Source organism: Narcine bancroftii, chromosome 3 (assembly GCF_036971445.1).
Source record: "Narcine bancroftii isolate sNarBan1 chromosome 3, sNarBan1.hap1, whole genome shotgun sequence".
Lineage (NCBI taxonomy): Eukaryota > Metazoa > Chordata > Chondrichthyes > Torpediniformes > Narcinidae > Narcine > Narcine bancroftii.
Genome location: NC_091471.1, coordinates 139,635,287 through 139,663,109, shown reverse-complemented (window position 1 = coordinate 139,663,109; position 27,823 = coordinate 139,635,287). Strand labels below are relative to the sequence as shown.

Genomic DNA, 27,823 nt, shown 5'->3' with positions numbered 1-27,823 from the left:
TTTCTCTTCTGTCATATTGACATTGAACAAGCTAGCAAGGTATCTTGAGAGAACATCAGTAGACATTCAACCCCAATTTTCTTAGCAGCTTTGGCCAATCTATTTTCTGTTAAACGTGGCACTGCATACTTAGCTGAAGACAACTTCTTTTCAGTCAGTGGAAAGTTGGAAGAGCTCATCTTTAAAAAATGAAGTGTAGGCTTGTATCAATTAATGCGATGTTAATAAGTTCAGGCAAGCACTGGAAGTGATCATACTGTATTAAAATAATGCCAATGTGATACAAAACTTGATGCAAAACAATGAATCGAAAAACAGTTGTTTAATCAGAGAAACACAAAAGCTGCAAATGCTGGAATCTTGAGCAGACAAAGAATTGCGGGAAGAATTCAGCAATTCAGCCAGAATCCACGGGTAGAAATGATCAGTCAACATTTCAGGATGGGGCCCTTTATCCAGACTAAGATAAAGATAAAGAATAAAAGGTGAAATATAAAAATATTCAATTTGATTTATTTTTAAAATTTAGACATACAGCACAGTAACAGCTCTTCCAGTCTGAGAGCCCATGCTTCCCAAAAGCTTCAATGAACCTAAACCCCCAGTTCATTTTGAAAAGTGGGAGAATACCAAAGCACTTGGGGAAAATCTACGCAGAAATGGGAAGAATGTACATACAATGAGGGATTCGAACTCAGGTCACTGACACTGTAATAGCATTGTGCTAACCATGCTGCCCCTTTAAAGGGGGAAAGAAGCTGGGGGACAGCCCCAGAGGTGATTGGGTATAATACAGTAGGTGTGAGAGTTGGAGAGACAAGTAGAGGAAGGGGTAAAGGATTCAGGGTAGAAGAAAATAAAGACATGGAAAAAGTAAGTACTGGAGTAGGTAAAGTAGAAATGGAAATAATGGAGGAGAAATAATGGAGAAATAATTCAAGGATCTGTCCTGAAGCCTCCATGTTGATGCAATCATGAACAAGGCTCACCAGTGAGGTGTTTGAGGAGATTTGGTATGGAATTAACTGAAGTTAGAAATATTCGGTAGGGATTAACTGAAGTTAGAAATATCATTGTTTTTGCTGTCAGGTTTAAAGCTGTCCAGGAGGAATATGTTGCGTGGTTCCTACCCTGACAATGGATGAGACCAAGGACTGCTTAGGAGTGGTTGGGAAGGTTAAAATGATTGGCTACAGGAAGCTCATGTTGAACCCTCAGAGTGTAAGTGCTTGGTGATTAGTATGGTCTCAGTAATGTAGAGGTGGCCATATCAGATACCGAAAACAGTAGATTAAATTGGATGATGAGGATGTAAAGCTTTGCCTCATCAGGATGGTCTGTTTGTGGTTCTGGATGGAGGTGATGGGGAGGGGGAGGTGTGTGCATACAGAAGCACCACAGATACACAGAAGTTGCAGAAATAAACAAATAAAGATTTTTTTGTACTTTGTATTTAATGTGAAAAAATATTTTAGTAATCAACTATCAAAATTTGCCTGTTCATCTCTTCTTTATTCCCCTTACATTGGAATTTTAAAAGTACTGCACAAGAATCTAGAAAACCCAAGAATCTGGAAAACCCGAAAATCCAGACCAATCCAATCCCTGGATTTTAGGACTTTTATTGTATTAGATAGTGACTCTATTCTTTGAGGCCTCAACCCTTAAAAATGAATTGAATATTTTATTTATATAGCACATTTTAAACATAATGGAATATTGCTCCAAAATGCTTCACATTCACATAATTAATTAAAAAATACACAAAACACAAAATCAACAAACACAGAAGACTTGACACTGGACAAAGGAGCCATCTTGCAGAAACATGTGGGCAGAAACAGGCTGTCTAAACACACTGGCGCGGCCGACTCAACCCCATGCCCTACAAGCCCAAACTATCTGGGTGAGCGTTAAAAATGCAAGAATGAAACACCAACTCAGCAGAACGCATGCTACAATATCAAGCGTGTAAATCGGGGTCATAAAGTAAATGAAGTTGAGCCTAAATTCTTGAATGTTAGTTGGAAGGACAGCAATGGAATCAATAGTATACATCTGACCAGTACCCAGAGTTTACCATTCTCCACTTCTAGATAATATAGCTGTTAGATATACGATGTGAATATTTTCTTTGTTTTCCCTGAATTTAATGCCAAATATTAATTCTTTATTCATAGAATAAATAAAATTTTATATTTGAAGATGAGCAGCACTCATTTGAAATCATATTACCTTTGGAGTATGCCTGTATTGAGGGCATAAATTTTATTTTAGAAATTTTTAGGGAACATACTTCTTTGCCTAGAGGAGTGGTGAAATATGTCCCAGAATTACCAATTAGTTTAAGTATTCCAAATGATTTCCTGAAGACCTTAGTTCTAATTTGCTCCTCCAGAAAAATGTAGGCGTTAGATTTGGTTAGAAGTGGCCTCTTTTCTTACTATGAGACAGTTTCCTCTTGGCACACTTGACTGAAATATAACAGAAAAACAATGAAATTAACCATTTTAAACCATAATGTTGAAGGAGATTTTACATCACTTGGACTTATTATTATTTTCTATGAACTGTTGAGTTAGCACCTCATAAATCATGTGGATTTAATTTAGGACAATGTATTACTTGTAATAGTATATTATGAGTTTATTAATGCATTGAAGTTGGTTTAGTGCTGTTTTATGAAAAAAAAACCTGGATACATTATTTCAGTTTATCTGTTGTAGGAATGCTAAAGTTAGCTTCAAATAGTGAAGGAATTTGATTGTGTGCATTGCTATTTGAGGGGTAACTTTGATAGAAACGTGATTTGTTATATCCTGAAATATTGAATAATTGGCAGTAAAGTGTTTTTTTTATTGTAAAACTGGTAGCTTGAGGAGAGGGAATGCTATAGTTTATTTTGCATTTACTGCTGAAAGATTATTTCTGTTAATGCACTTCATTATACCTATAAATTCACTTCATTTACAGTTTATTTAATCTGGATAAAGTGTCACATTCATTGAATGGAATTTTTATTCCAAAGTTGTAGCTGTGATGATTGAGAAGAAGCATTATCATGACTATATTTTTCATCTGAATTAAAATTTGAGTCTGTTTATCTTTCAACAGCATTAACTTTTCTTTTCCATAGGGAGTTATACTTCGGAGATTGCATATTGCCTTCTGAGAACATGATGGATGAATCAGCAGAACGTAACTTTTTAAAATTCCAGTGGAAACTACATGTCCTCCCTGTCTTTGAAACTGCTGTATATTTTGTCATATAGGTCAACCGGCGTACAAGCTGACCATCCTCCCCCCTGTTTTGCAGCTTCATTTCAAGGGGTTTATGGAATATCCGGCATATAAGTCAACCCCCATTTTCTGGCTGCCTCAGGTGCCCCATTGACCAGTGTATAAAGCAACCCCTACCCCCCCAAAGCTAGTGATGCCTAAGATGTGCTATTGACCAGTGTATACATCGACCCCCCCCATAGATCACACGGGTTGATCTGCTGAGTGTTTGCTGGATGTGACTGCTATTATGGAGGGTCAATCCACACAGCACAGCACGTGACAAAAATATGAAGTGAGCTTTAAGTTGAAAGTGATAGAAATGGCCAAGAAAACCAACACTGAATTGCTGCAGCAAAATTGGATGTGGATGAGAAGTTGGTTAGAGATTGGAGGAAGAAAGAAGAGGCTTTAAGAAAAATACCAAAAAGGCAATGTTCTTTGAGAAACAGAAACACTCATAGGCCAGAGTTGGAAAATCACGTTGCAGAATGGGTATGTGAACAGAGGCAAGATTGCTATATCGTCACCCGAAATAAATTAAGAACATTTGCACTGCAGTAGGCCAAGTCACACGACCTCAGGCTACAGTAGGCTGGTTCAGTCATTCCATGAACAGGAAAAATCTGGTATTATGCCAAAAAACAAAAATGCACAGAAACTACCAAAAGACCTTGATCATAAAGTTATGTTTTCACCAGTTTATTATATGGAACCAGCAGAAACACCAATTTGCATTGGCAAATATCGGAAACATGGACAAAACCCCCATGAATTTCGACATGATAGACAGCAGAACAGTGGAATTGAAAGGTGCTAGAACTGTGCCAACCAGAAGTACAGGTCATAAAAGGATTAGGTTTACTGAGATGTTATTGTGCATGGCCAATGGGACAAAGTTAAGACCCATGGTAATCTTCAAACACAAAATTAAACTGAAAATCAAATTCCCTGCAGGTATTTTTGTACTTTTTCATGAAAAAGGATGGATGGATGAAAATAATGTAAAACTATGGATAGACAATGTGCGGAACAGGCGGCCAGGTGGTTTATGCAAAGAACGGAGTTTGCTGCTCTGGGATATGCTTCGTAACCACTTGACTGAGAAGACTAAAAGTAGATCAGCACTACATAAGACTTACATGGCAGTTATCCCAGGTGGTTTGGTGTCTATATTGCAACCTCTCAATATCTGCTTGAACAGGCCATTCAAAGACCATGTGCGTGAGGAATGGAATACATGGATGTTGAGTCCAGAAAAGTCGTTTATAAAAAGTGGGGCAATGTGTGCTGCATCACTTGATGTGCTGTGTAACTTCGTGATCAAGGCATGGGACAAAGTTAAAGTAGAGACTGTGATAAGATTATTTAAAAAGTGCTGTAACTCTTGTGCAATTGATGACAAGGAAGATGATTTATTGTGGAACATTGACGACGAAGCTGAAACAGCCCTAAAAGATACAGAGTGGAACCCATATGATGACTGTTTAAACAGTGAGATTACGGATGTGCTTGCTGCCGTCTTTGCTTCAGAGGATGCTAGTGAGAGTGATTTTGAAGGGTACTAATTGTGTTGTTGTTTTCAATAAAAATCTCAATGAAAATCTCTTGCAGTCAGTTTTTTTTTGTTTTTCACCGATTGACTTATAGGCCGGATCAGCACGGATTGGACTTTGAGCTGAATTTAAGGTCTCAAAAGTATATCCAGAATGTAAGTCGAACCCTGTTTTTTGGCTTTCATGTATACTGAAATATACGGTCATCTGTTCCATCCCATTACCAATATCACCCACCTTTTCCTCCTTTGCCTCTATAGTGTACACATGGGCATGTGCACTCAGATTTACTATCTACATATTAACCGATGACACCTTTATTGGCTGAATTACAGATGGCGTCGGAGGCGGCCATTGGTCGAGCCAGCGTACAGGAGAGTGTGACGGGAAGGTAAGGTCTTTTTAAAGACTCTTACTGGGGACAGAGCTCAGCAGTAGGGAGAGGAGAGGAGAGGAGAGGAGAGGAGAGGAGAGGAGAAGGACAGAAAAGAAAAGAGTCTGGGGCAGGTAAGAAAACTTTTTTAAAAGTCTCTTACCAGGGTCTGCGGGGAGGAGTCGGCGTCGGAGGCGGCCATTGGTCGAGCCAGCGTACAGGAGAGTGTGACGGGAAGGTAAGGTCTTTTTAAAGACTCTTACTGGGGACAAAGCTTAGCAGTAGGGAAAGGAGAGGAGAGGAGAGGAGAGGAGAGGAGAGAAGGACAGAAAAGAAAAGAGTCCAGGGCAGGTAAGAAAACTTTTTAAAAAGTCTCTTACCAGGGTCTGCGGGGAGGAGTCGGCATCGGAGGCAGCCATTGGTCGAGCCAGCGTACAGGAGAGTGTGAAGGGGTTAATTGGTAAAAGCCCAATAAATAAGAGGGACAGCGAGCGGCCCAGCGAGTGAGTGGCCCAGTGAAGGAGTGGGACTTCCAGGCTTTGGCTCATCAGGCTTCGGCGAAAGCAGGCGGCGAGAAAGCTAAGATAGTCTTCATTACTACTTCATTGGGGTAAGGGATGAGAGTTAAGGCTGTGTGTTGTCGGGAGTGCCGGATGTGGGAGGTCCTGGAGTCTTCCAGACTCCCGGATGTCCATATCTGCACTAGGTGTGTCGAGCTGCAGATTGTCAGGGACCGTGTTAGGGAACTAGAGCTGCAGCTCGATGACCTCAGGCTGGTTAGGGAAACAGAGGTAGTCATAGACAGGAGTTACAGCCAGGTGGTCACGCCAGGGCCACGGGAGGATGAAAGGTGGGTAACTGTTAGGAGAGGGACAAAAGAACGTAAGGTGCCAGATACGAGCCCTGTGAATGTAACCCTCAGCAATAAGTACGCCTCTTTGAGCACTGTTGAGGGGGACATCAAGGTTGGGGGGAGTGACAGTGGCTGTGCCTCCGGCACGAGGTCGGCCCCTGTAGCTCAGAAAGGAAGGGAAAGGAAGAGGAGGGCAATTGTGGTAGGAGACTCCATAGTTAAGAGGACGGATAGGGGATTCTGCGGACGCAGCAAGGAGAACCGGATGGTGGTTTGCCTCCCTGGTGCCAGGGTCCGAGATGTTGCTGCTCGTGTCCCAGATATCCTAAAGTGGGAGGGACAGGAGCCAGAGGTCGTGGTACATGTAGGTACCAATGACATAGGGAGAATTAGAGAAGAGGTCCTAAAAAGTGAGTACAGGCAGTCAGGTAGGGAGTTAAAAAGAAGGACCGCAAAGGGGTTAATCTCTGGATTACTCCCTGTGCCACGTGACAGTGTGAATAGAAATAGAATGAGGTGGAGGATTAACACGTGGCTGAAGGGGTGGAGTAAGGGGCAGGGTTTTAAGTTTCTGGATAACTGGGACCTTTTTTGGGGGAGATGTGACCTGTACAGTAAGGACGGGTTACACTTAAATCCCAGGGGGACCAGAATCCTGGCAGAGGTATTTGCTAGGGCTACTCAGGATCCTTTAAACTAGAATGGTTGGGGGGAGGGAACAAAATAGTACAGAGCAGTAAGGAGAAGGTTAGAATGAAAACAATGAAAGTTTGTAGTAAGTATTTGAATATGGATGGGCAGGTGATAGAGAAGGGAAATGCTCTGGAAGAAGATGAAGGGCGATTGTCAGGAAAAGTAAATAATGTTGTTCTTAAAGATGAGGGAAAACAGGGATTAAAAAATGGGAAATCCCTGAAATTCATATATTTTAATGCCAGGAGTATTGTAAAAAAGGTGGATGAGCTGAAGGTGTGGATTGATACTTGGAAGTATGATGTGGTAGCGATTAGTGAGACATGGTTGCAGGAGGGATGTGATTGGCAACTGAATATCCCTGGGTTTCGTTGTTTTAGGTGTGATAGAGTCGGAGGGGCAAGAGGAGGTGGGGTTGCATTGCTTGTCAGGGAAAATATTACAGCGGTGCCTAGGAAGGATAGATTAGAGGGCACATCCACAGAGGCTATTTGGGTGGAACTGAGGAGTAGGAAAGGAGAGGTTACCCTTGTAGGGGTGTATTATAGACCACCCGGAGGGGACCGAGACCTAGAGGAGCAAATCTGTAGGGAGATAGTAGATATTTGTGATAAGCACAGGGTTGTAATTATGGGAGATTTTAATTTTCCACATATAGATTGGGAAACACATTCTGTGAAAGGAATGGATGGGTTAGAGTTTGTGAAATGTGTGCAAGATAGTTTTTTACAACAATATGTAGAGGTGCCGACCAGAGAAGGAGCAGTGTTAGATCTACTGTTGGCAAATGGGATGGGTCAAGTGATGGAGGTTAGTGTTGGCGAGCACTTCGGGTCCAGTGATCATAATGCCATCAGCTTCAATGTCATTATGGAAAGAGAGAAATCAGGGCCAAGGATTGAGGTTTTTGATTGGGGAAAAGCTAGATTTGAGGAGATGCGAAAGGACTTGCAGGGTGTGCATTGGGACAATTTGTTTTATGGGCAGGATATAGTAGAGAGATGGAAGTCTTTTAAAGATCAGATTTTGAGAGTGCAAAAGATTTATGTTCCTGTTAGGTTAAAAGGAGGGGCAAAAGGTTTGAGAGAGCCGTGGTTTTCAAGGAATATTGGAAACTTGGTTCGAAGAAAAAGGGAGGCGTACATTAGATATAAGAAGCATGGAGTTAAGGAGATGTTTGAAAGATACATTGAATGTAAGAGGAATCTTAAGAGAGGAATTAGGAAAGCTAAAAGAAGGTACGAGAAAACTATGGCAAGCAGGGTGAAAACTAATCCAAAAGAGTTCTACAAATATGTTAATGGTAAGAGGAAAGCTAGAGACAAAATTGGTCCCTTAGAAAATCAGAGTGGAAAACTGTGTGTGGAACCTAGAGAAATGGGGGAGATATTGAACAGTTTCTTTTCTTCGGTATTCACTAAGGAGAAGGATATTGGGAGATGTGGGATAAAAAAAGCAAATTGGGTAAATATGGGGAATATAGAGATTACAAAAGGTGTAGTTTTAAGGCTTTTGAAGAATATAAAGGTGGATAAGTCTCCGGGACCAGACGGGATCTTCCCCAGGACATTGAGAGAAGTGAAGGAGGAAATAGCAGAGGCTCTGGCGGTAATTTTTCAAATGTCATTAGATATGGGGATAGTGCCGGAGGATTGGCGCATTGCGCATGTGGTTCCGTTATTTAAAAAGGGTTCAAGGAGGAAGCCTGGCAACTATCGGCCTGTAAGTTTGACGTCTGTGGTAGGTAAATTAATGGAGAAAATTCTTAGAGATAGTACTTATAAACATCTGGATAGACAGGGTCTGATCAGGAGCACTCAACATGGATTTGTGGGAGGAAGGTCATGTTTGACCAATCTGATTGAATTTTTTGAAGAGGTGACTAGGAATGTGGATGAGGGTAGTGCAATGGATGTTGTCTATATGGACTTCAGTAAGGCCTTCGATAAGGTACCACATGGAAGGTTAGTTAGGAAGGTGCAGTCTTTAGGTATAAATTTTGAGATAGTCAAATGGATTGAACATTGGCTGAAAGGGAGAGGCCAGAGAGTGGTAGTGGATAATTGTCTGTCAGGTTGGAGGCCGGTGACCAGTGGTGTGCCTCAAGGATCTGTATTGGGCCCATTGTTGTTCGTTATATACATTAATGATCTAGATGATGGGGTGGTGAATTGGATTAGTAAATATGCAGACGATACTAAGATAGGTGGAAGAGTGGATAATGAAGAAGGTTTTCAAGGATTGCAGAGGGATTTGGGCTGCTTAGAAAAGTGGGCTGAAAAATGGCAGATGGAATTTAATGCTGATAAGTGTGAGGTGCTTCATTTTGGTAAGAAGAATCAGAATAGGACATATGTGGTAAATGGGAGAGCATTGAGGAATACAGAAGAGCAGAAAGATTTAGGAGTGACGGTACATCGTTCCCTGAAGGTAGAAACTCACGTGAATAGGGTGGTGAAGAAGGCTTTTAGTATGCTGGCCTTTATCAATCATTGCATGGAATATAGGAGTTGGGAGGTGATGTTGAGATTGTATAAGACGTTGGTGCGGCCTAATTTGGAGTTCTGTGTGCAGTTCTGGTCGCCTAATTATAGGAAGGATATAAACAGAGTGGAGAGAGTGCAGAGAAGGTTTACCAGAATGTTGCCTGGGTTTAAGCATCTGGAGTATGGGGAGAGATTGGACAGATTGGGTCTTTATTCTTTGGAGCGTAGAAGGTTGAGAGGGGATTTGATAGAAGTATTTAAGATTATGAAAGGGATAGACAGAATGGATGTGGATAGACTATTTCTGTTAAGAGGAGGAAGGTTTAAAACAAGAGGACATGAGTTAAGAATTAAGGGGAAGAGGTTTAGAGGTAACATGAGGGGGAACTTATTTACTCAGAGAGTGGTAGCTGTGTGGAATGATCTTCCGGGAGAAATAGTGGCGGCGGAGTCAATTGTATTATTTAAGAAAAGGTTGGACAGGTATATGGATGAGAGGAAGATGGAGGGTTATGGGCATTTTGCAGGGAGGTGGGATTAGAAAGGGGTGTTTGGTTCGGTGCGGACTAGAAGGGCCTAATGGCCTGTTTCCGTGCTGTAATTGTTATGTTATGTTAAGAAGCGTGCAGGAGTGAGATATACCAGCTGGTTGAGTGGTGTCACAACAACAACATTTGTAGCTGCAGTAATTTACTCAATATACACACAATTTAAAGAATATACTCACTTTTTTTTCTGGCACAAAATGGAGTTGACTCTCTTTATTCCTCTCAGAAACAACATTACATTTTTATCTCACCAAACACCAACCACCCAAACCCCTCTGAACATTTCATTGGCTTTCTGCAACATGGGTGATCTTGACATTCTCAATCTCCTCCTCCTGTGTCCAGATCCATCACCATGTATGCAGGACTTTGAACTAACCCATGCATGCACACTATTATTCTCACACACTGTCTCTGATACGTTATCAGTGGTGTCCGGCACTGCTCATGACTCAGGTAAGTATGTGATCTCTACACTTTGCACTCACTTGTTAGCAAAATTAGGGAACTGATGTGAACTTCAGGAAGGGGAAACCAGGAGTTCACAAAGCAGTCCAGGTCAAATGGTCAACAGTGGAAAGGGTAAAGAATTTCAAATTCCTGGGTGTTAATGTCGCTGAAGATCTATCCTCGCCTTCTCGTCAATACAATCATGAAGAAGGCTTGCAAGTGGCTATAATTTGTTGGCAATTTGATGAAATTTGGTAGATCACCAAAGATTTGCAAATTTCTACAGGTTCTACATGGAGAGCATTCTGACTAGCTGGATCACTCTCTGGTATGAAGGTGTCAATGCACAAGACAGGGAAAGGCTGCTGTGGGTTATGAACTCAGGTTATGTCCATCATGGACATTAGTCATCACTCCATTAAGAACACCCATAAGAGAAAGTGTTTCAAGAAAGCAGTTTCTATCATCAAGGACCCTTACCACCCAAGCCATGCCCTCTTCTCACTGCAACCTGAAAGCGGATATCCAATGGTAGTGTGACAGATTATGTTGTGTTTGTATTGTATAGAGATATGTTTTGGGAGATAAATTGGGGAAGGGTTCTTAGTGTAGGTCACACAAAAACATTTTAAAACAGATCTTATTAAAAATACTGGAGCTCTGCTCATGCTAGACAGTCTGACGCCAAGAGCCTTTGCAAAAGCATTGAAGTGCCCAAGAGACTTCATTAATGGATTGTTGTTTACAAAAAGACAACAGATGAAAGAACTCTCAGAGCCGCGGGCTGTCTGGAGTGGAACTTCCTATTCTAAGAGGGTCATGTGGTTTTGCAAGCAGAGAGAGTCTCTGAGAGAGAGAGAGAGAGAGAGAGAGAGAGAGAGAGAGAGAGACAGACAGACAGACAGACAGACAGACAGACAGACAGGCAGACAGAGAGAGACAGAAATCTGTTCTGAAGTTTTACAGTCAGCAGCAGCAACTGGGACTGGAACATGGCAAGCTGGCAAGCTTGTGGCAAACCCCATTTGGAAGATGGGTTGTGAGTGCTTAATTCAGCCAGGTCAAAGATCTTACGGTTCATGCAAGAGGAGAGGACTGGCTGCCTAATTTCACTTGAAATAAGAAAGGATAAGGAACTCTGTGGTGACATGAAAGAAAGAGGTTATCATTGGGAGAACCCTGAGAGGGCAAGTTTCTTCAGCAAGACACAAATAATTAGTTGTGGATATCCAGCGAACAACAAATCTCTCTCTGAAAACCAACAAGAATCTTCCTGAGTGGTAACCATTTACCTTTCAAGCACCAAAGCCTGGTGAACTTCATAAATGTTAAATTCTGTGCACAGTGTAAGAATTGCCCTCAAACAGAAAACATGGAGGAGTGAGAAGTGAGATTGGACGGTGAATCAAGTAACTTTTCTGAACTTACATACACATTAGAAGGGGGCTTAGAATTAGAAGGGGGTTAAGTTAGGTTAGTTAAGTTAATAGTGATAAGTTAAAGTATGATTCTGTTTTCATGTTTAAAGATAATTAAAAACAATTTTTGTTTAAGTTTAAGTAACCATTTATCTTGGTGAACATCTATTTCTGCTGGGCTTTTGGAGTCCTCTAGGCTCGTAACAGTACAAAAAACAGCTTCAGATTTCTGAATGGACAATGAATCCCACATGCATGATCCCACTTTTTTCTCTTCTTTTGCACTTTATTTTGTTGTTAAAATGTAACTTTTAGGAATTTTTGCACCTGTAATTTTTTGCACCTATAATTTTTGCACCTGTAATTTTGCTGCTGCAAAATCATGAATTTCAGGACCCAGGTTCATGTCGATCCAGTAGATTCTGATTCAGAATCATGTAAGCAAAGAAGAGCACATTTTTTTAATGCAACCTAAATGTTTAGCAGCACAAAACTGATGTAGAAACCTGTTGAGTAATATTTGCTTAAATTTCCCAGTTTAACCCATGCTGTCAACTGGATGTCAATGCATTTGAGACTGGATCTACTCTCAGGGCACCAAAATGTTAAAAAAAATTATTATCTGACAAGCCAAAGACACCAGTTTAGCATCTATGTTATGGAACTTGGATTTATTTACCCACTCTCACTGAGGAGAATAAGTTGTGTCGGCTGTAGAAGATGTAGGGTTCATCTCTGCGCTATAATCCTCTTGGTCACTCCTTTTAGTGAATATGAAATCTTAATATTTATGAAGAGGAGTCAAAATGATTAATCTGTGCCCACTTGACCTCTGCTGGACATCAGGTGAGAGCAAGACTGGGTTTATTAACTGCACCTATGACAAAGTGCTCTGCATCTGTTCTCTGGTTGACATCATCATGGAAGATGGTCTTTTGAGCACTCGATGAGCCTATTCTACTGAGCAATTCAGGTATTACCTTAAATAAAAGAGAGTAAAAAGGGCAGGATGGACGTGAAATACAAATACACATGATTGATTGTTTTGTGATGTGGTTACATTTTAAAAAACATAAAATAGATTTTTCTAGTTCTATCGTAAAGGAGGTAAATTTTAATGCATTTAACATAAACTGAATTTTCAAGAGAGTTACTGGCATAAGTGCAAATATAATTACCAGTAATAAAATAAGTTGAATTTTACCCACATGCCTTATGAAGCTCTAATTTCATGTGGTAATGCCAAAAATATCAATTATTCTGGGGGATATAATAAGCAATTTAATGTTACCGAGTTATTATTTCTCAGCTCATGATAACTTGAATAGTTTATTTTCCGCCATAAGAGTTTACAATTGATTTGCGAGATTTGAGGGAAATCAATTTTAGTTTGAAAAATGTAAAATAAAATGTTACAAATTTAGTTGAGGGTAGATTCATGATTCCTTAAGTGTGAGAAGCAAATGTTTACTTTGTAATCAAGCACATGAAAAAAATATCCTGAATCAGGCACTTGTAGTCTATAATCCACCATGTGGCCCAGAGCCACAACTTCTGAATAGAATTCTGATGGAATTACATTTGTTGGCAGGAAGATGGGGCAGTTGACATTCCTCCTGTCCATAATTTTACATCCAAAGTTGGCACGATAGCAAATTAGGGATTGACATTTTGTCAAAGGATGAAATTTGAACTCTTGCAGCCTTAAATTACACGAATGTTGAAAAAAAATATACCCCCCCCCCCCTATAGTTTGTTAACCAAATCCAAATTACATAAAATAATCAAAGGGAAACAAATAATATAATCAAAACAAGAAAAGCTCTTTCAGGTTATACTAAATATCATCTAAATGGCCAATCTAGTATGAGATGATTGATCATTTGTCATTTATAGTTTACAGGAATAGTAAGTTTCAATAGATCATTTATTCACAGGATGTAGTCATTTCTGGCAAGGCTAGCATTTATTATCCATTTCTAATTGTTCTTGCAAATGTAGCCCTTCATTTTGTTTCAGCCACTGTTCACTCTCACTATTCCTATAAGAGAATTCTAAAATTCTAGCTAGCGGTAATGAAAGAAAGCAACACAGTTCCAGACAGGGTCTTATTTTACTTGGAATGGAAGCTGCCCTTTATTCCAGGTGTTAGAGACTATAGGTTCCAGAGAAGCAATGTGTGAAGCTTTGGTGAGCCACTCAGCTTATGGAATGTTATTCAAAGTTCAGATTTATTGTCAGAGTGCATACATGACATGACATACAACCCTGAGATTCTTTTTCCTGTAGAGCAAACAAAAATTGTACTCAATATAAGATATGTATCCAAAAGAAAGAAGTGTAAACAATAGAAAGAAATGTAAACAAATTGACTGCAGAAGAAATAACTAAAATATTTCGTTATAAGTATTGTGCAAAGTAAGAGTCCTTAAATGAGTCTCTGATTGAGTTTGAAGTTTAGGATTCTGATGATGAAGGACAACTGTTCCTGAACCTGGTGGTAGAAGTTTTGTTGCACCAATACCTCTGACCTTATGGCAGCAGCAAGAAGAGGACATGTCCTGGGTGGTGTGGATCCTTGATGATTTCTGCTGATTTCCGATGGCGGCATTTCATGTAGAGTTTCTCGATGATGGGGAGAGTTTTGCCTGTGAGGTACTAGACTGTGTCCACTACTTTTTGCAGGGTTTCTGCTCAGAGGCATTGGTACCCCTATATTTGGCTGTGATGCAGCACACTTTCCACAGTCAGCACATGATCCACTACACATCTGTAGAAGTTTGCCAAGGTTTCCGATGGCATACGAATCTTTGCAAACTCCTGAGGAAGTAGAGGTGCTGACGTGCTTTCTTCATAGTGACATTAATGTGTTGGGTCCAGGAAAAGTCCTCTGATATAGTGCCTCCCAGGAATTTAAATTTGCGCATCCTCTCCATCACTGATCACCCAGCCATCACTGAATCATACAGCTCTGCTTTTCTCTTCCTAATGTCCATAATCAGCTCCTTGGCTTTGTGTGAGGCTGTTGTTTTCTCCTGTATGTTAACTAGTGGCCCCTTTTTATACAACCCATTACTGTGCTATTGTCAGCAAATTTGTAGATGGTATTATTGTTGTTCCAAGGCATACAGTAGAGCAGGGGGCTAAGTACTCAGCACTGATGGAGATTGTGGAAGAGATGTTCTTACCAGTCCTACCTGATTGTTTTTCTGGAGGTGAGGAAATCCAGGATCTAATTGCCCAGTGAGCCATTGAGCCTCAGGTCTCAGAGTTTGCTGATCAGCTTTAAGAAGATAATAGTGCTGAATGGCATAGTCGATAAAGCCCATCCTGATGTATGTGTCTTTGCTGTCCATGTGTTCCAATGCTTCGTGTAGAGCCAGTGAGATGGGATCTGTCAAAGACCTGTTACTGCTGTAGGCAAATTGGAACTCATCCATGTTGCCACTCATACAGGAGCTGATATGCATAAAGACTACCTTACATAACACTTCATAACTGTGGATGTGAGAGCTACTGGTTGATAGTCATTTAGGTAGGTTACCACACCCATTTTTGGCACTGGTACGATTGAGGCCTTTTTAAAATATGTGGGTGGCACACCCTACCAGATGCAGGCAGATAAGGATGTGTATTCCATCACACACCTAATGCAGATAGCATTAAACATATTTCCCCTTCAGAGAGTTGTAGTGAATGATTGTTTCTCAGACTGGAAATCTGTACTAGAGGTGTGCCTCAGGGATCAGTGCTGGGACCATTATTGTTTGTCATCTATATCAATGATCTGGATGATAATGTGGTAAATTCGATCAGCAATTTTCAGTTGACACAAAGATTGGAGGTGTAGTGGAGAGTGAGGAGGGTTTTCAAATCTTGCAGATGGATCTGGATCAGCTGAAAAAATGGGATGAAAAATGGCAGATGGAATTTAATGCAGACAAGATGTTGAATTTTGGAAGGACAAACCAAGAAAAGACATACATGGTGAATGGTAGGGCACTAAGTGGTGCAGTAAATCTGAGGAATCTTGGAATACAGGTACATAATTCCCTGAAAGTGGCATCACAGATAGAGAGATAGGCTATAAACAATGATGGGAGATTTGATAGAGGTATTTAAAATTATGATGGGTATAAGCAGAGTAAATATAGATAGGCTTTTTCCACTGAGGTTAGGTGAGATACAAACCAGAAGACAGGGGTTAAGGGTGAAAGGTTAAAAATTTAGCAGGAACATTAGGGGGAACTTCTTCACACGGAGAGTGCTGGGAGTGTGGAATGAGCTGCCAGCGGAAGTGGTGAATGTGGGCTCAATTTTAACATTTATGCAGAATTTGGACAGGTATGTGGATGGGAGGGGTATGGAATGGGTGCAGGTCAATAGGACAAGGCAAACACATCATTTGGCACAGATTAGATGAGCTGAAGTCCATGTTTCTGTGCTGTAATTTTCTATAGTTCTAAGGTTCATCAGCCCAAGTATAAAAGCCAAAATGTATAATTTGTTTACTTACCTTGTTAGGTTGATGTTCTGTGGTCAATTGGCTAGGCTTTGTTCTTGTGTGCATAGGCGAGTTCCAGGAGCATACGCAGCACATTAGTATATTAGAGTGCCATCTGGACCATGGGCGGTGCATTCATTTATTAGAGTGCCAGTTGGAGCTTGCGCGTAATGTATGGTGTGAATCGGAATTTGTAGAGCTCATATAAAAACGTGGCGAAAGTGTAGAAGGAGGGTAAGTGAGATTGTCATAACTTTCGGTGTCTTCATGAATGTTAGTTCATATTCATGGAGATTTAATACAAATGTTATCAATATTTATTTCATTGAATGTTAAAGGAGATAGTTACCAGTTTATGTGTTAAATAAAGGATTTAAATACATCTGGTTTTGTATTGGAAATAATTTAAATGCGCCATGAACAAATGTCTCACCTAGCCTCCAATCGACTATTGGATCGAAGTCGCTACTCAAGATTGAATGTTGTTTGTCATAATGTTCAATCAGAATCAGAGAAAGATTTTATTGTCATGAACATGTTATGAAATCTATTGTTTTGCAGCACATTATTGTGCAAATATTGCTGCAAATTACATTTCAAAAATAAATACAAAGATCCATAAAATAGGAGGTAGTATCTGTGGTTAATTGTCCATTCAGAGGGGAAGAAGCTGTTCTTGTGCCACCGGGTTTTCATCTTCAGCCTCCTGTATCATTTTCCTGATGGAAGCAGTATGAAGAAAACATGGCCTGTGTTGTGAGGGTCCTTGAGGATAGAGGCTTTCTTGAGAAAGCGCCTCTTGTAGATGAACTCGATTAAGTGAAGACTGGTGCCTGTGATGTTGCAGGCTGAATTAACAACTTTCTGGAGTTTTATTCCTGTCCTGTGCATTGGCATCTCCATACGAGAAAGAGATGCAACCAGACAGAATGTTCACCATGGTACACGTGTGGAAATTTGCAAGAGTCTTTCATGACATGCCAAATATCTTCAAAGTTAATATGAAGTGTAGCCGCTGGTCAGCGTCAACATGGAAGCCTCATGATAGATTCTCAGAGATGTTGACATCCAAGAATTTAAAGTTCTTGCGTTCTCCTGATTTCCACCTGAAGTCCACAATCAGCTCCTTGTTTTTGCTTATATTGAGTGCAAGGTTGTTGTCATGACACCACTTAACCAGCTGATCTATCTCCCTCCTGTATGATTACATATTGCCATCGCTGATTCTGCAAACAACCATGGTATCATCATCGAATTTGTAGATGGCATTTGAATTCTTCCTAGCCAAACAGTCATGGGTGTAGAGTGAGTAGAACAATGGTTTAAGCACTCTTCCTTGAGGTCCGCCTGTGTTGATCATAAGTGAGGAGGAGATGTCGTTTACAATTTGTGTAGACTGTAGTCTTCCAAAGAGGAAATCTAGGATACATTTGTAGAGGGGGATGCAGAGACCCAGGATTTGTTGACCAGCACTGAGAGTATAAAGGTTTTGAAGGCTGAGGTGCAACCGATGAAGAGTAGCGCTGTGTCTCCACTCCCTACTCCCTGCTCTCCCAGGTATGCATCAATGGCTGTGTTGCCCTTACAGCAGCTCTGGCAGTGCTACCATTTTTGTGTGTAGGTATAGACTGCTTATTTCTCTGAGGTATTATGAAGGAAATTAAACAACATACAATTAGTGACATTGCCACTTTTGATCCTTGGATTAAAGGAGGGTCATTGATAAAGCAACTAAAGATGATTCACCTCAAAGCATTGCCGCAGGAACTCCTGCCATAATGATTTCTAACTATTGCAATTGTTTTCCTTAATGCTGTGGGTGAGTCCTGCAGTGACAGGTTTTATCTCCCTGATTTCCAGGTACCTCATTTTTCCAAGGTGCTCATTGATGCCATATTTAGTCTAAATTTGCCCACACCCAAGGGTACTCACTCTCTCCTTAGCAGGAGAGAGTGAGAACCGAGTCTCACACAATCCTGATTAGGAAATATATTACTGGTCTATCATCAGTTTAAATGCTGGAAATCTCCACACAATGGCACTGCAGGAATACTTTCAAGCGAAGGACTACTGTGGTTCAAAGAAGTAGTGCACTAGCAGCACCTCTAAGATGAGCAATAAATGATTTCTGATTATTGCCAGCAATGCCCAGATCTTGAAAAGGACAAATAAATAAATGGAATTCACTTCCTTGCTCATGGTCCTGGTGAAGCCTGGAACCAAGCACTCTGGTTGAACAATCGTCCCATCTTTCACTTCCCTGTAAAACTCTGAATGACCAAGCAAGGGTTTGGGGCATAATCAGAAGATTAATAACTGTAATTTCTGGGAAACTGAAATTAAAACCAAAACTATTGGAAAAACTCAACAGGTGAGTCAGTATCTGTGGATAAATAAACAATCAATGGTTCAGATAAGGGCCTATTCATTAGAACTCTTAATGAAGGGCCTGGATCTGAAACATCTGTTTTTCTTTCCACAATTTTTGTCAGAACTGATGAGAGCTTTGAGCTTCTTCTGTTTTGGTTTGGTGTTTTATCTCATGCTTAACAAATTTAGAACAGAGGAATTCAAAACAATATTCGTTATGCATTCAGCAGGGATATTCATGTCAGGTACCTGGAGTTGGCACAGTAAGCTAGCACAATGATTTTGCACCAGGAAAGAGAGTTATCTTGTTTGTACAGAGGGCTCTGACCACCAATCTCTCAATAGAATAGTAGGGTTTTCAGCATTAGTAGGGGGAACTTCACTGTGGAAGACATTAGTATCATAGAGGACTCTCATGGGTCTCTGGAAAAGGAAGTGAGTGCTGTCAAGATCACAAGAGAGAAGGTACTTGGGAAGCTAAATGGTCTAGGGGTAGATAACTCTTTTGGACCGGATGAAACACATCCTGAAGGATATAGCTGTAGAGAAGATGGAGGCATCGGTAATGATCTTTCAGGAATCAATAGATTCTAGAATGTTTCAAGTTGACAGGAGGATCATGAATGTCACTCTGCTTTTTAAGAAGTGAGCGAGGCAGCAGAGAGGAAATTGTGGATGTATTAGGCTGACATCAGTGGTTGGGAAGCTGTTGCATTCGATTGTCAAAGATGAAGTTACAGAATATCTGGAAGTTCTTGAAAAGAAAGGTCCAAGTCAGCATAGCTTTCTTAAAGGAAAATCATGCCTGACATACCTATTGCAATTTTTTTGAAGAGATCAGAAGTAGGATGTGGATGTGGTGTATTTGGACTTTCTAAAGGCTTTTGACAAGGTGCCACACATAAGACTGCTAAATAAGAGGAGAGCCCATGGAATTTCAGGAAGGATACTTTAATGTGTAGAGCATTGGCTGATCAACTAGAAACAGAGAGTAGGAATAAAGGGATCCTATTCTGGTTGGCTACTGGTTACCAGTGGTGTTCTACCGGTGTCAATGTTGGGGCTGCTTCTTTATTAATGTTGTATAGAAATAATTTGGATTCTGGAATAGATGGATTTGAGGCTAGATTTGCAAATGATGCCAAAATAGGTGGTAGAGAGAATCAATGGAAAAAAACAAAGTTCGAGTTTTCAATTGATGACCTTTCTCATTGGCACCTAAAAACCGATCTTTTTTATTGTAAGTGAAATAAAACATGAATCTATTGCAAAGGTTGAAAGAGCATCTAGAGTAAAATCATCTCCTTTAATGGAACCCTTGAAAAGGTGGAACCTGAAGTGAATTTCCAGTTTCCCATACAATGTGCACCTTTCTTGTCTAACCTGGCCAGTTTACAATCATTTAGTGAGAATGATAACATTTTGTCGTATGAACCAGCTTTCATGCAGAATTTATATGACATAAAATTGTTCATTTGGGATGTGCTAGCTGTTGGAAAAGATATTTTTAAAATTTGATTTCTTGTGATGAATTCAATCTATTATATATTCTAGTATTGTCATTTAACATATGCCTGCACCTATCCAGACCACTAATTAGTCATTGTTTGAATAATGACATTTATATTGAAATTCCTGCATTTCCTCAGCAAATCTTTTTTATCTACTTTTTTTTTCATATTAATCCACTCTCCTCTCATTTTCTAAAGTGCTATATTCTAGTATCAACCATGTTTCGTGTAAATAGAATAATAACACAAGCATGCATCTGGAGAGGCAATATAACTTGTTTCACATCAACTTCCCATTGTTTTTTGAAGAACTGGCAGTTCTGCTGTACAAATGGTTTTAACTCTTTCTCTTCTGGCCTCTTCCTTTCTTAAAACAAACATGATTTAAAATAATTGAGTAAAAATATAATTGCTTCAGTAGATTGACATGAACTTAGAATAAATCCTGTGCATTAATGTCAAACATTATTATTATTTAGATGGGGTCTGCGATTTTGATTGCTGTGTCCAAAACAGCGTAACTGGATCCTGTGCCAAACAGTGGTCTTTCTTGAGATTTTTAAAGATGGAAAACTAGAATGAAGAGTAGGAATCAAATAACTGGCTAGTCGGCATCTGTAAAAAAGACATTATGGGCTTAGAGAATTGCTTTGGCCACAGTATGGGAAGGACTGTTATTCAGTTTCATTGAAGACAATGAGTCATTTAATGGATATGCCATGCTAAATTCCCCAATTATTGTTTCTACTTAAGATAAATTTCCATCTTACTGTGCTTAAGGCTTGTAATTCTGCAAATGAAATATAACAGGCTGACAAGCATGTTAAGATGATCAGAAGGAAAGGAATTAAGGCAAAGGGCTTCATGTAAAAAATATAGAGATGAAAAAGCAGTATGATTTTTGCTGAATGATGGAGTGTATCATTCCAATTAGCTATTAATGGAAGCATTGAACACAACACCGATAAAAAAGAAACAAAGGTTATGTGAATAGATAAGATTGTTGAAAGCACAAAGATATATATAAAAAAAGAGGAGCATGTATAAAACCTGGAAATGAGCTCAAATTTAAACAAATGCATACAACAGTTTCACTAATCACAAAAGGGAGAAGCAGGAGATGAAAAGATGCAATGTACACACAGCCCACACCCAATCTCCAGATCAATGTCCAGCTACATGAATGAGCCCATTCCAAAACATTAACTCCCTCTCTCTCCAGACAGCCATCTATCAACAGAAAAGATAGGACTTGGAGGAAATCAATTTGAAATTCCACTTGGAATTGATGCCTCAAAATAAAAATCTGGAAATTTATATTTTGGAGGAATAAACTAGGACAGAGATTTGGTCTTCTCTAAGTGACAAACTGATTGCCTGCTGTTTGTAGAATCCACTTTAATTTTAATGTCACTGAACTCAATAGGCAGCAATTATTCAGGAATTTCTTTCCTATTAGATAGCTGTCTACAATCTAACCCAGTAGGAACTAATAACATTTTATTTATGTTGAACTAATAACATTTTATTTATGTTGCTCCTTTCTGCTCTTTAGAACTTTGAAGAATGCTTCACATCTACAGATGTAGACCAGAACTGTAGTTATCACCACAGCAGATATAAATATCAATACAGTACAATTCCGATTACCTGAAATCAGATTCTCCAAAATCTGAAATGAGGATATCTGAAATCTTCATTTATCCAAAATATTTTCAGAGCCAAACTGAATGGGGTCGTCAGGCTCCCGGCACCGATAGAAGTTGAACTCTGGCTCCCGCGCCGACAGCAGCGGACCTCGGGCTCCTGACACTGGCAGCAGTGGACCTTGGGCTCCCGGCACTGGCAGGAGCGGACCTTGGGCTCCCGGCGCCGGCAGCAGCAGACCTCGGGCTCCCAGTGCTGGCAGCAGCGGTCCTTGGCCTCCCAGCGGCAGCGGGCAACTCAAGCTCCCGGGCAGAAGCGGGACCATTGGGCGAGAAGTGTCGGTGATCAGCGGTGCCCAACATCCTTTTGGTGAGAATTAAACTTTACTTAAATACTTAAAAAGCCTTCCCTGTTGTTTGTTGTTGTATAAACACTGTTACAAGTGACTTGCTGTTGCTTCTGGGCTATTTTTTAAACCAGAAAAAAACCCCATTTATCTGAAATGGGCCCGGTTCTGGCCATTTTATATAATCACAGTTGTACTGTACCACAAATAACCAGATAATATATTGTCGTGGTACATGAGAGATGCATATTGATTTGGTCACAAAGGGAAATTTGTCCACAATTCTTTGCATTGTGGCACAGGGACGTGGAATTTGGATTCCTCCTAACTTGTCTACCCATCTCAAGAAGCTGTAAAATGACAACAATGATGTTTAAAATGCTGTGGCCGTGTGGCACACACCCAGAGGCAGAGAGGTCATGAGAAAATGCGAAAGCAAAGTACAGTGGATTAATAAAAATCAAAACTATAAATATATAGTATGTGCATGGGGTATATAGTATTTATCTCTTAAATTATAATGAAAATATTTAACTTGTTAGGCAATACTAATGGAGAGAGAAATAATCCAACCTTTCATTTTTATGCCCTTCAATCATAACAGAAATTTGTTGTAGATGAATAATGTTTTTTAGCACACAGAGGTTTGAGGAGGGAGGATTTGCCGACATCGGAAAGAACAAAAAGACAGAGTGATGATTAATGGCTACTAGGTCAGCAAAGTTACCCTTTGCCAGCTGTGGGGATGATAGAGAATAAGAACCATGTGTAGAAATTGATGTGATCCTTTGTTTGGTCTGTGTATTGCTACTTTAATCCAGTTGTTTGAGATTTCAATGCAAGTGGCATTTGTGGCGATGCTGATAGACATTCCATTTATTTACCATCTGCCCTGAAATTCTTTTTCTACTTAACTGGGTATATACACGAAGAGGAAGTAACAAGCAGAGAATTAATATTAGCTATGAGCTTTAGGCTAGCTTTAGAGTTCTCTCTCATTCATTCCTTTTCCTTTTCTTTCCATCGATAATTTCACACATGACTCCCTTTACAAATTTGGTTCCCTGGATTTTCTGGGCCTCTTCTCTGTGCAGTTTTCTCTCTTATACCCTGTTCTTGCTTAATAAACTGGTATGTGATGGGAACATGGACATCGCAACAATTGTGCCTACAGAGGCATACATCGAGGAATTGTTTCTGTACAGCAGTGAAAGCTGCAGCAGTGCCAAAAGTTCATTTTAAATTTCAACTATAAGCTATACTTTGAGTAAAATCACTGTTGATGCACCCAGCTGACAAAGGTAAAGAGCTTTAAATACTTGGGGAGTATAATCTTGCATAATGGGTTCTACAATTCCAGCAGTCTGGAATTATAATGTGCAAATATCTTGAATGAGACTTGCACATGGTCCTTGCCCTGCTGCGTCTTTGAATGCCTAGAGGAGATTCACTAAAGATGTTCTCACTAAGATACTGAATCTTCAGTACCAAGTTCTGTTAAGGATTCTTGAACACTTTAAGTAGGCAAGACCATCTGAAACCCTACCCTTTTCTGTGTGTCCTCATTTGCCTGGTAAATGTGCATTCAAGGATGTTTCCCCACCAATGAGAACAGCTAATCCATTGTTCTCAATACACAATTTAATTTTTTTTTAAAAATAAATTTTATTTATAAATTTAAAACCACAAAAACTCATATAATTAATAACAATACACATCAAATACAAATACATGTAGCTTATATAAAAAAGAAAGAAAAGAAAAAGAAAAAAGGGGACAAGAGACCCTCAGCAGGGGTGCCTATTACTTTAAAGTTTCTTTTAGTATACTGAGACCTTATGAAGAACAAGAATGTTAGAGTTTTATTTAAATATTCACACCCATGCTTTGTGAATATGGGCACCATATCTTCCAAAATATATAGTATTTATCTCTTAAATTATAAGTAATTTTTTCAAGTGGTATATAACTCCGAATTTCAGCATGCCATCTTTCTATACCCAAATCTGTATCAGACTTCCAAGTTATGGCAATATTCTCAATGCATGTTTGAGCATTCAACACACTAAATACTTTCAGAGTGCTCAATCAACACAAATCTGCATCTCCATAAAGCTGAAAGTCTACAGAGCTGTGGTCACCCCATTTCTCCTATATGGATGTGAGACCTGGACTCTGTACCGATGTCACATCAAACAAATGGAGAAATTCCATATGTGTGCCCTCCGCTGCATCTTTGGCATCCACTGAAAAGATTGTGTCTCCACCTTGAGGTCTTGGGTTGCGTGAAGTTCACCAGCATTGAATCCCTGATCAACAGAGTCCAGATGCAGTGGGTGGGACATGTCATCAGAATGATCAACCACCGTATGTCTTTCCAGCTGCTCTATAGTGAACTGAAGACCGGAAGGAGACCTCAAGGTCATCCATGCAAAGGCTATAAAGATGCTGTGAAGGAAACCCCACGCTACTGTGACATCCAGCCAAGAGAACTAGAAGCTGCAGCTGGAGACAGATCTCATTGGCGAGCCCTGTGCTATGAAGCCTACAGCAGATTCAAAGACAGGCACTGCAAAAAACTGATGGAAAACCAGGGACAGTGCTGCAAAGCAGCAGCCATGGTTGTTACAAAAGTGGACCCAGTGCCACCATTGTGCTAGGCTCTGCACTTCCAGACTGGGTCTGCAAAATCACCTTCATGTCAACAGATGAACTGAACAACTGAAGGACTACCTATATATTTTTATCACACCAAGACACAAGAGCAACTTGTCCATGAACTACTCTTTGCAGACGATGCCGCATTCAGAGCCAGCTCTTCAGCGCTTGACATCCTGTTTTGCGGAAACTGCCAAAATGTTTGGCCTGGAAGTCAGCCTGAAGAAAACTGAGGTCCTCCATCATCCAGCTCCCCACCATGACTACCAGCCCCCCACATCTCTATCGGGCACACAAAACTCAAAACGGTCAACCAGTTTACCTATCTCGGCTGCACCATTTCATCGGATGCAAGGATGACAACGAGATAGACAACATACTCGCCAAGGCAAATAGTGCCTTTGGAAGACTACACAAAAGAGTCTGGAAAATCAACCAACTGAAAAACCTCACAAAGATTAGCGTATACAGAGTCGTTGTCATACCCACACTCCTGTTAGGCTCCGAATCATGGGTCCTCTACCAGCATCACCTACGGCTCCTAGAACGCTTCCACCAGCGTTGTCTCCGCTCCATCCTCAACATTCATTGGAGCGACTTCATCCCTAACATCGAAGTACTCGAGATGGCAGAGGCCGACAGCATCGAATCCACGCTGCTGAAGATCCAACTGCACTGGGTAGGTCACGTCTCCAGAATGGAGGACCATCGCCTTCCCAAGATCGTGTTCTATGGCGAGCTCTCCACTGGCCACCGAGACAGAGGTGCACCAAAGAAGAGGTACAAGGACTGCCTAAAGAAATCTCTTGGTGCCTGCCCCATTGATCACCGCCAGTGGGCTGATCTCGCCTCAAACCGTGCATCTTGGCGCCTCACAGTTCGACGGGCAGCAACCTCCTTTGAAGAAGACCGCAGAGCCCACCTCACTTTCAAAAGACAAACCAATTTTCCCTTGCAACCGCTGCAACCGTGTCTGCCTGCGCCGCATCGGACTTGTCAGCCACAAACGAGCCTGCAGCTGATGTGGACATTTACCCCTCCATAAATCTTCATCTGCGAAGCCAAGCCAAAGAATACACACACACACACACACACACACACACACACACACACACACACACACACACACACACACACACACACACACACACACACACACACACACCCCATGCACACACTATATATTTATTTATTTTACACATTGAAAAATAAATATATATCCATACACTTAACTGAATGTAAAGCTGTCTCAGTGTTTTCATAGCAGCAGCAGTTTAATAGGTAACAGGTTGAGAGGAAATACTCTGCAGGAAGCATAGTTTAGCCATCTATTCAGTGGAATTTTTCAGGTTAGCGGACTTCCTTCAAAACTGCCTCTGGGTGCTGGTGACAGCATTGAATCTGTTTTCTTTTTATGATTTTGTTCATACTTGTGTTCAGCACCAATAACCCATTAGATATTTAAATCCTCAATACCATTGAAATGGAATGTGTCAGACTCTGCCTCTGAAGGGCTTGTTCGGGTTCTATATTCATCTGTGTTTTATCTGGAAATATGGAGCTGCCTGGGATTGTTTTACTTGCTCATTTGAATCATCTTAGGCTTTTCTATGATTTCCTAACATTCTATAAATGTCACCATGATGTCACACTACAGAATACATTTGATAATAAATGAGATAATAAGTTCACCCATAATCCAATCAATAACAGATATAAAAATGGTTAAAAGAATTTTGCCACAACAAATTACATAAAATTAATAATAGAGAAGTATATGGGGCAATGGCTCAGCATTTAGAACTTGTGTCCCTCAGCTCCAGTGACTCGGGGTCAATCCTGAGCTCAGACGCTGTCCATATGGAGTTTGCATGTTCTCCCAGTGACTGCACTGGTTTTCTCTGGTGGCTTGGGTTTCCTTTCAAATGATAACTATAAATGGTCCCTCAGGTATAAAGTGGTGGCGGGTGAATCAGGAATTGAAATCATGTGAGAGAAAATAAGTTCAGGGAAATATGTGGGAGAATGGGATTGATGGGAATGTATTGAGAGCTGCCTTAGAGAGTGGACTTAAAGTCCTCCTTTTTTTGATGCTCTGAAATATGATTAAAAATAGTTAAAAATAATCTACAGTAGCAATAGGCGAGGCAAGGCATGTTAAATACAGATTGTAGTGTAACTTTTCTTATTATGTTTCTTATGGAATGTTTATTTTATGTTGGTTATTAGCTTTGTTTCATGGGTAAGAGGAAATTATAATGGTCAATGTCAGAAGCAGTGGATGGAAAAGGCAGGATCCACCTGGTCTCAATGCAGTGCAGAGGGCAAAATATCACCACACATCTTGAAAATGATTTGTCAAATGCACCATGGCTCCTTCAGAATTACACACAGTGGAAGCATTTTCTGAGCTTGCTCTGACATTTTCATTGGTGCCATGCATCTTAATGAATGCAAATATGCATTTGCCCATGGGTCACGAGCTTAGATTCTACAACTCCAGCCTACCAGCAGTTCGGAAGTGTATTGTGCAAACATCGTGCATGTAGTCCTTGTCCTGCTGTCTTTGAATACTTAGAGGAGATTCACTAAAGATGTTTTCACTAAGATACTGAATCCTCAACACCAAGCCCTGTTATGGATTTTTGAACACTACATAGCCAAGGCCATCTCAAACCCTGTCCTTTCTGCGTGTTCTCATTTGCCTGGTAAATGTGCATTCAAGGGTGATTTCCCCATCAATGGGAACAGCTAATCCATTGTTCTCAATACATGTTTGAGCATTCAACACACTAAATACTTTAAGAATTGCAGCAGTGACCACCAATAATCAACATGTGTTAATTAACTCCTTAAAAATGGAGGCAAGCAAGAGAGACTGCAGATGCTGGAAAGTGGAGCAACACACAAAATGTTGGAGGACCTCAAAATATGTCTGCAAATATTCACTGGATGCATGATAAGGATCTTACCAGTTTGCCATCTGGTGAATTTAGTTTACAGGAATTCATTCAATTTGAAGCACATGGGCCAGAATTAACTCAAACAAAATGACGTCAATGATATCAACTTTGCACCAATTAAATGGTCATTATTCGGGCTGGAATCCTTTTATCAGGAATGGCAAGAAA

The 27,823-nt window shown here is 40.3% G+C and overlaps 1 long non-coding RNA gene across 2 annotated transcripts in view; it reads right to left on the bottom strand.

Moving 5' to 3' along the window:
* Positions 1–307: 307 nt before the first annotated feature.
* Positions 308–27,823, bottom strand: part of LOC138756246 (uncharacterized) — a 42,701-nt gene continuing 15,185 nt past the window's right edge. For both annotated transcript variants that reach the window (XR_011352902.1, XR_011352904.1), the window contains 2 exons: positions 21,692–22,051; positions 308–460 (listed from right to left, as the gene is read on the bottom strand). This is a non-coding gene — a long non-coding RNA (uncharacterized lncRNA). The remainder of the gene's footprint in view (positions 461–21,691; positions 22,052–27,823) is intronic.